The 9,077-nt window shown below is 31.5% G+C and overlaps 1 pseudogene; it reads right to left on the bottom strand.

Moving 5' to 3' along the window:
- Positions 1-231: 231 nt before the first annotated feature.
- LOC149163707 (small ribosomal subunit protein eS24z pseudogene) lies at positions 232-504 on the bottom strand (annotated as a pseudogene).
- Positions 505-9,077: the final 8,573 nt, after the last annotated feature.

Below are 9,077 nucleotides of genomic sequence, written 5' to 3'. Positions count from 1 at the left end.
GACGAGATTCTGGGGTGAACCAAAATCCCGTTTCCCCAATAAAATTGCTGTTCATGCCTGTGGGTTATGGGACCATGAGGCCTATCTAAAACTTCTCACAGTCTTCTCAACATGATTGTGAAGCACTTCCCACTGATCGAACCACAATTAAAGACATCTTTCACCAGGCAGTTGCTTCCTGATTTTTGTTCCCTCGTAGCAACCCCATTCTTGATCAGTCTATATTTTGGTTCAATTTTTTTTTGCAGCTTCCAAGTTATCATAGATGAGACCAAACCCTGAAGATTTTCCACCTCCGAAATGTACACAAAAGCTGAAGACCACCACTGTCTGAAGATCGCGCACATCGTATAACCTTGCCAGCTTCTCCTTCAGTTTAGCCTTCGAAACAACTGGTCGTCCAGGGTGGAGAACATCAATCAAAAATTGCTTTCTACTCAGAAGTCTGTTTGTCATGAACTTCTTGGTGCGAATAGTAATCACTTTTGCCTTTGTAGTCGCCATTGTTGTTCGATCTCTTAGTTTCAGCTGCCAGGCATTAAAAGGAAGGCGTACAGAGAACCCGAGCCAACAATTTCAACTGCAAGAATCTTAAGTATAGTAATTTCTGATTCAATCAAAGCCTGCACGCAGGGCCCTTCCCTTGACCGGTCACCAAAACTTGGTCGACCCTCGTTCTCAATCCCATCTCAGCTTCTTGCTTCAGTCATTGCGTGAGCAAATATGTTGCACTCTTCTAAAACAAACAACCACTCAATTCTCATAAAAAAAAAAAACTTAAAATCATGCACGCCGACATGCCTATTCTGTGGCATTCATATTTTCATTTTCAACTGAAAAGAAAAACTGGAAAACGATTCAAAAAAAGACACACAAAGCCACAAATTCACAAAGATAAATTTTCATTATTTACAACTAGGTTACAACTTAAGGCATCTCAGCCTTAATCAAGAACTCTCCAGCAACTAAATTTTGCCCTCTTTCACACGCACAATTTTTCTTTTTCCTCCCTTTCTTGATTCACTCATGAATCCTTAGGTTCTTGTTATACATACATTTAGATACATTTAGTTTTAAATGATTTTTTAACTAAAATTAGTTCATTAACCAAATCTTGTTCAAGGTTGGCCTAGTTGTCCATGTGGTCGTCCACATGTCTCCTTCTCTAATTTTTTTTCACTAAGGTGTTTGGATGCTCCTGCATCAAGATCACTGATATTTTGATGATGACGATGATTAATGTCCACTAAGTCCAATATGGTCTATCAAATCTTAAAAGAGTAAGAGATTGATTGAAATTCTTTAACATTTTATTTATATTATATAATATAAATCAATTCTTAATATAAAATTAATATGTAACATTTAAAAAATATTAATAATAACAAATGGTTATAATTAAAATATTTAAAAAAAAATTATGGTTAAAATATTTAAGAAGTTTCAATATTCTACATTTTAGCTCCTTTTAGGATATATTTTAAAGTCATTTGAAATCTAGCAAATATTTGTTATAATTGTAAGTTTTAGTTGTGTAGTTTATATAATCCAAGTGTTCAAGAAGCTTTTCAATGTGCTAAATCCATTTATACATTCAAAAATAAAATTTAAACAATAAAATTTGTTATATTCACTCTAACCGAGATTCACACGTCAAAAGAATTTATCCCTCTGTTCTTGATAGATCCATGGTTAAATTGGATATATACTAGTAAATATTGAAACTATTTTGTCATAGATAATATATCTTAATTATTAACTATATTTCCTATAAAAAAATCCATGAAAAATATTAATATACATATATTATTCAGGATTTTAAAATTTTAAACATCATGTACACTTAAGTTAAATGATACAATTCAAAGAAGAAAAGATGAAGTGATTCGCTTGTTTTTTCCTGCATTGTTTTTTCAAAGCCTATAGTTGTTTTCGCCATTGATGCTTCTCCAAATGATTTTTCCGCTTCTGGATGTGGATCACTTGTGCTTTTCCCTGTTAGTCGTGAGACATATGGTCATGATTAGTCACTCATGATGGAATTTTGGCATGCTCCCCAATGTGGGTTTTCTATGGGCAACGGATTCAGAGTGCTCTACTCAATGGATGCTTCCAGTCTTGGAGCTACGACGCTTTTTGCACGACAATTCAATATTATCCTCAAAAGCCTTACTAAATGTGATGTTGGAAGTCATAGTAAGTTCACTAGCATAAGGGACAAACGATGGCCAGGCACTGGTTCGTTATCCCTCCTTCCAATATGTTTTTTCTTTTATGTAATATTTTCTCTCGGGCTCTCAAGGAGTCACTTACACATGAGGATTTTGGGCATGTGTTGATGCTGGAGCAAGGCACCCTATGTACCCTATTTACACTAAATGTTGCTTCCTCTATCTAGATAGAGCAAAGAAGGAAGCTATTTTTCATATTTTCATAAGGAACATGTGGGTAAATCCATAGTCATATGGGCAACAAATTTTGATTTGGTCTTTCCCTTAAGATTATTGAAGGAAAATGGGGTGTCCATTCTAGAGCCTCTAATTCGAAGGGAAATTCTTCCATGAATTCTCCTTGTTCAAAGAAATCAACATAATAAGAAACTCTTTCATTATATTGAACTCTACGCTATATGGGGGTGCACCTAGAGCTAGGATATCAAATGGTATTGTTATCTTTTTCAAAGAAGAAATTCAAGGGAGGGTTTCTAGACCTAAAAAACAGAGAAATAATATTCCAGGTCTTTATATTGTTGACTGAATGGAACATGCCCCTGTTTTAAAGGTCAATAATGCACAAGTTTCTTATATTTTTTCTTATCTTCAAAAAATGAAACTCATATGTAGATTTAATGGCTTTTGGCCAAAACCTAAAGCATTAACCCAATGTATCTTCATTCCATTAACTCCAAATTGTGACATATACTTGTGTTCGAAAGGCTTCTTTATAGTCCAATTTGACACACAAAATGACTTGGATTTTTCTTTTCAAGAAAGTCCATGGTTCTGGGGAAATGTGGGGTTGTTCGTCACTACATGGTTTCTGGAGTTTGATGTCACATTAATGGTGGTTTCAACTAAGTTGATTTGGGTGAGGCTCTGAAACCCTCACCTCCCCTTCTAGCACCATAAAGTTCCTAAATATATCAAAAATACATTGGGAAAATCTAGAAAAGGGGCTATGGAAAGAACATAAAAGTGTCTTTTCACCTTTTCCATAATGTCCATGGAAATAGAGCTGAGCAAAGGACTTCCAGGTCACATAATATTGAAGCACTAAAATTTACAATGTTTGTAAGCCTTTAACTAAGAGAATATGACATTCCGATTTCATGAATGTTTTCAAACATGTCACCTATATAATTCTTTCCTTCGGGCTAAGAAAAACCCAAAAAAGAAAAAGAGACAACCAAATCAAACAAAAGGATTGTAGTTTTCTGAACAACATGTTTCAGAGGACAAACTAGAGGAACCCAAAGAAAAATTTCAAGTCCAATCTGATGTGGAAAACAAGGCACATCTTGGACATCAACTTGAAGAGGTCATCCTAGTTTAGGAAAGATCAATCATATAGTTATAGCAGGGCTTGTCCCTGATTAACATGCAGATTTTGGATGGGATTGGGGGCACAAAAATATTCCATATCTCCGAGATTTCATATTCTGACAGAGAAATCCCCCAGTTAGACATTGATGGAACATTGGCATTAGTTCCTATGGAACCAACTTCATATGGTTGGCACAAGGTGCATAAAAACAAGGGTAACATGATTGGATAATGTGGTTAGTGTCACTTAATGTTTTCCCATTTATATTGTACATGCTAGAATTATTATGTTTCTTTTTGTTTTCTAGCTATATTCCGAGAGGAATTTATCAAAGGAATGCTCCAAAGCATACGAAAAATGTAATTTTATTTTGTAAAAAAATTACATGTCTTTTTCTACATATATATAAAAAAAATAAATTATGTAACAATAGTCATAAAACAATTATTATGTAATCATTGATATGCAATAATAATAAGTTATAAAACAATTATTACCTGATGTTTATTTATTTAATTATAATAATATCTCTAACAATATACCTTGGGTATATTATAGAAACCTTCCTCAAATTTGACAATATTACTTAAATTTGATGAAATTTTTTTAAATGCTTCTTATTAAGATTCTATTCTTAAATTTGAAGAGGGTTCCTAGATTTTCAAAAGTTTATCGACACAAAATATGAGGAGCCTTAAATTTGATATGTTGACAAGGGAGTGATATGATGCTTTTCTAACCTCAACCTTGCCAGCAAATAAGTGAATGGAGTGTCCTTGTTGGTGGGCGTGGATTAAAGACAACAAGTTTCTCCTCAACTCCGAGAGGTATAAAACATCATGCTGAAGAAAGTATGGAAGACCAGACAGTTTGAGCCTGATGGCGCCAAGCCCTGATGGCTTGAGTTTTGCCTTGTTCGCAAAGTGGACTACTCCATCAACATTGTCAGTGATTTCTTCAAAGAAATATCTTCTTAAAGTCATGTGACAAGTTGCTCCTAAATCAAGCAACTAAGCATCTTTCCATGAAGCAAGTGAAGCATTGAATAAGTCTTCAGTTACTCCAATGTTGCAATGTGCGTCAACATAATGAGCAGAATTAGATGCTTTTACTTTCCCTTTACCAGGTGTTTTACCTTTTTCTTCATTTATTTCCTGCTCGATTCTATCCCAAGGTTGCTTAAATGTGAAAGCATCAAGTTCATTTCTGTTACACAGTATGCATTGAAGATCAGACATTTCTCCTTGGAAATGTATCCCCCCTACCTCTAAAATTCTTTCTTCGTCTTCCTCTTTGAACACCTCTTCCTATTTATGAATCATGTGCATGATTCTTCTCTTTCTATGCAAGACACACAACTTCTTAAAAATACATGATTGGATAATGTGGTTCAACTAAAAATATAAGCTCTCAATCTTTCTCCATGCAATTTCATTACAATATAATATATGGCTATAAAAAATACCACATACCATACTCCTTAAGGCCTTCATAAAAACTCAACTCATAAACAAATATAGATACTCAAGGCCTATACCATATGCATTTTATATAGGTAAATTTATACCTCACTTTATCCCATATGTGACTTTATACCATAGTTACCAAGTTCGGCCGTACCAGCAAAAAAAATTCGGAAATTCGCTGATTCGGTTCGGTACAGCGAATAATTCGTCGTTTTCCAATTCGGTACGGGTCAGCGTTGAATAATTTTGGTCAGCTGCCACTATGCTATGCGTCCACTGTGCTGCCACTATGCTGTGTCTGTGTAAATCAGTGGTTTGGGGACTTTTGGATTTCGCCTTCGAGCACTAAATTTTTAATAAAAATTATTTAAACCCTGTAAATAACCCGACAACACATTAGTTCTAAAAACCCCTTCTTTCCTTTGAAAAAAATTAATTGTATATTTTTCCCCCACCGCACTGACCATCCAATTGTCAATGCCCTGTTACAATTTTTTGAAATAGCGCTAACAATTTAACTGTTAGCACGGTTGAAATTTTTTACATTCACAAATCGCTGCTGGATAAAATGAAAATCATAACGAGGATTAACGAGAAAACTGGAAAAAATATAAACAATAATTTTTATAAAAAACAAAATAAAAAACAATGATTTTTATATTATAAAAAAAGACAATTTCTATTAAATTTTTTATAAAATGCTAAATATTGTTAACAATTTAGTTAAAAAATTGATTATTTTAATCTTAATTTGATTTTGGTATTTCATTATATATTACGTACAAATTGCTCTAGGACACAATATGGTATAATTCAAAACAAATTGCTGATACTAAAATGTAAAATTTTTATTGAATAATTAATTTTATTAAAAATGAATCATTGCCATTGACATTAAATAACATAACTAGCATCATGTGACTTAATTGTTTTAAATGAGAGGTGAGCTAGTAATTTCTATATAATTGCAACTGAAAAAAATATAACTTCTATCTTAATAAAGATTATGAAATAATAAACTGGTTGCAAATTGGTACCTCTTTTATAAAAAACAAAAAACCTAATTTCTATATTTGAAAAAATTACAAATGGAAAAATTTCAGTGTTAAATGGATAACTAATTAATAACTTCTATATAATGGCAAATTGCAAAAAGAAAAGGATAACTTCTATCTTAAAAATAATTATAAAATAGTAAATTCTTTGCAAATTGGTAACTCTTATTAAAAAAAACAAAAACCATAACTTCTATATTGGAAAAAATTATAAGATGACAAATTTAAGTGTTAAATGGATAACTCATACAAAAAAAAATAGAAAAATGATAAATCAATATTAGAAAAATCATAAAAGATATAAAATGATAAACTTTCAAATCCACAACCTTTATACAAAAAAATAGAAAAGCAGTAACTTCTATATTACAAAAAATTATAAAATGACACAATTGAGTTTACAATGGATAAGGCTTATGAAAAAATAGAAAAAAAAGGATAAATCCAATATTAAAAAAATAATAAAAAATGGAAAATGGAAACCTTAGTTGCACTTGCAAATGCATAACTCATATACAAAAGCATAGAAAAACGACAACTTCTATATTACAAAAAATTATGAAGATAAGTTTGCACTTGTGAATAAAAGAAATAGAAAAACAATAACTTCTATATTACAAAAAGATATAAAATGGCAAATTTCAGTTTAAAATGGATAACTCGAATGAAAAATAGGAAAATGATAAATCCTATATTAAAAAGTACATATAAAAAGTATAAAATGAAAAAGCTTAGTTGCAAATCCATAACTACTATACAAAATTATAGAAAAATGGCAACTTCTATATTACAAAAAAATATAAAATAAGAAATTGCAGTTACCTAAGATAAGTGTGCACTTGTGAATAGCAAAATTATAGAAAAATGGCAACTTCTATATTACAAAAAAATATAAAATAAGAAATTGCAGTTACCTAAGATAAAAGTGTGCACTTGTGAATAGCATGAATGATAGTAAAGGTAAGTTTCGCCTAGAATAACAATTAAATTTACATGAAAAAGGCTATAAAATAGTTATAAAGATAATGTTACACTTGTGAATAGAATAGAAAGTAAATTTACATTTTAAATTTTATGTATAAAATAATAAAATAATAAATAACATGTAAAAAATTATGTAGTTACAAATGGTATAGTAAGATTGGTATGCTTAGTAAATTTGCATGCTACATGTTTTATATAAAAAACAATAAAATAAATTTACATGTTCAATTTTACACTAAAGTTTGGTAGAAAATTATAAGTTTGCACATGTATTTTTTTTCCATATTAAATTTAAATTATGACAAAGAAAGTAAGTTCTACTTTTTTAAAAATTGCAATAAAACTAGTTTACCAACTAATCTTGTTTTTTTGGAAACCTTCTACAAGTAATGAGAATTAACATGGAATTATGTCTTAATGTAGTAGAAAAGTATAGTTAGAAACTATAATTAAAAACTTATTCCCTTCCATAAAGAATTCTTGGTCAGATTAGTAGTAAAACAGAATTAGAATTAAGAATTTGTTCTCTTTCAACAAAGAATTTTGGATCAATGCATGTACAAAACACTTTTGGAATACAGGGAATTGTAAGTTTTATATTAAAAAAATGCAAGTATATTTAAATCACATTTTTGTTTTTATTCTCATGATTTTTTTATGATATTTATTACCAGGTTGGAGTATAGTGATTACCTGGATTGCATTCCATTGCAAAACAAGGATCACTGGTGTGGAATTCAAATAGAGGGGCTCATTTCCCGTAGTCAACCAGAAAGGTTGGGCACTGCCACATATTGTGTAATAAATTTGGATAAGATAGGACACATAACAAATTGAAATTAAATGAAAACTATTATTTGTTATTTGTGATCAAATATTTTGTCTTTGTTGTTAATAGACATGTAAATATTAATTTCCTTGTTTCTATCCAATTATCACTCTAGTAATAGTTTTGAAATTTTTCCTTGCCATATTTGCAATTTTCTACTAGATTTCTAGGAATTAATGTGCTTTAGTTTCACATACACTGCCATGTTTTTAATTCAATTATAAGTAATCTCATAAGTAGGCTTCTATGCATTGTCTCTTTTGTATTCTCTATAGTTTGAAATTTTTTGTTTTTCAAAATATGTACAAATATAGTTCAATGAATTTGAATGACTTTTTTTTCTTGCAAACAGGATACTTGGAGACCCTCTAAAGGAAATTGATGGCACCTAGATCGAAACTTCCTGAATGGAAATATCTTGAAAGAAAAAATGATGGAAAAATTTATTGCAAGTTCTGCAATAATACTTGTGGGACATCAGTGACTCGAGCAAGAGATCATTTGCTTGGCATTGTGGGTGGAACTGGTGGAGGAGTGGCAGCATGTACTAAAATTGATGAAGATGTGAAGAAAAGTTTAAGTGAAGAAGTCAATGCTCATAAGAAAGGAAAGGTAGTCCAAGAAGCAAGAAAAAAAAGAACACAAGATACACTCATGGGAAGAGAAAATGTTATTAATTCAACACCAAGCTCTTTCCCACCATTTGTGGCATCTACAACATCTTCTATGCCATATGGATCACGAAGAGAACCTACTTTACCAGACATTGATCCAACACAACAAACATTGGAGAAAGCTTGGAAGCCATTGGAGCGAAATGAGGTAGATGATGCAGTTTATGATTTTTTCATTGGTTGTAATATCTCTTTCAACACTATAAAAAGCTCATTATTTCATGATATGTTAAAAAAGATCGGCCATTTTGGTCCCTCATATGTTCTTCCCAGCTATGAAAGTCTTAGGACCAAAGGAATTGATAGGAGCAAACCAAGAATAGAGGAAAGAGTTAAACCAATAAGGGATTCATGGGCTATTTCTGGATGTACTTTAGTTAGTGATGGCTGGACTGATCGCCAGTCTAGACCTCTTGTGAACACACTTGCGTGTTGTCCTCAGGGAGTGATCCATTTGTCTACTATTAATTGTATGGACAAAACAAATACTGCTGAATATTTATTTCAGATACTTAAGGACACCATA

The sequence above is a fragment of the Pinus tabuliformis genome, chromosome 5_1 (genome assembly GCF_031772625.1).
Source record: "Pinus tabuliformis cultivar Carrire ecotype Pingquan chromosome 5_1, CPIR1, whole genome shotgun sequence".
Taxonomy (NCBI): Eukaryota; Viridiplantae; Streptophyta; class Pinopsida; order Pinales; family Pinaceae; genus Pinus; species Pinus tabuliformis.
The sequence above is the reverse complement of the archived record's forward strand: the minus strand, read 5'-3'. Positions and strand labels throughout refer to the sequence as shown.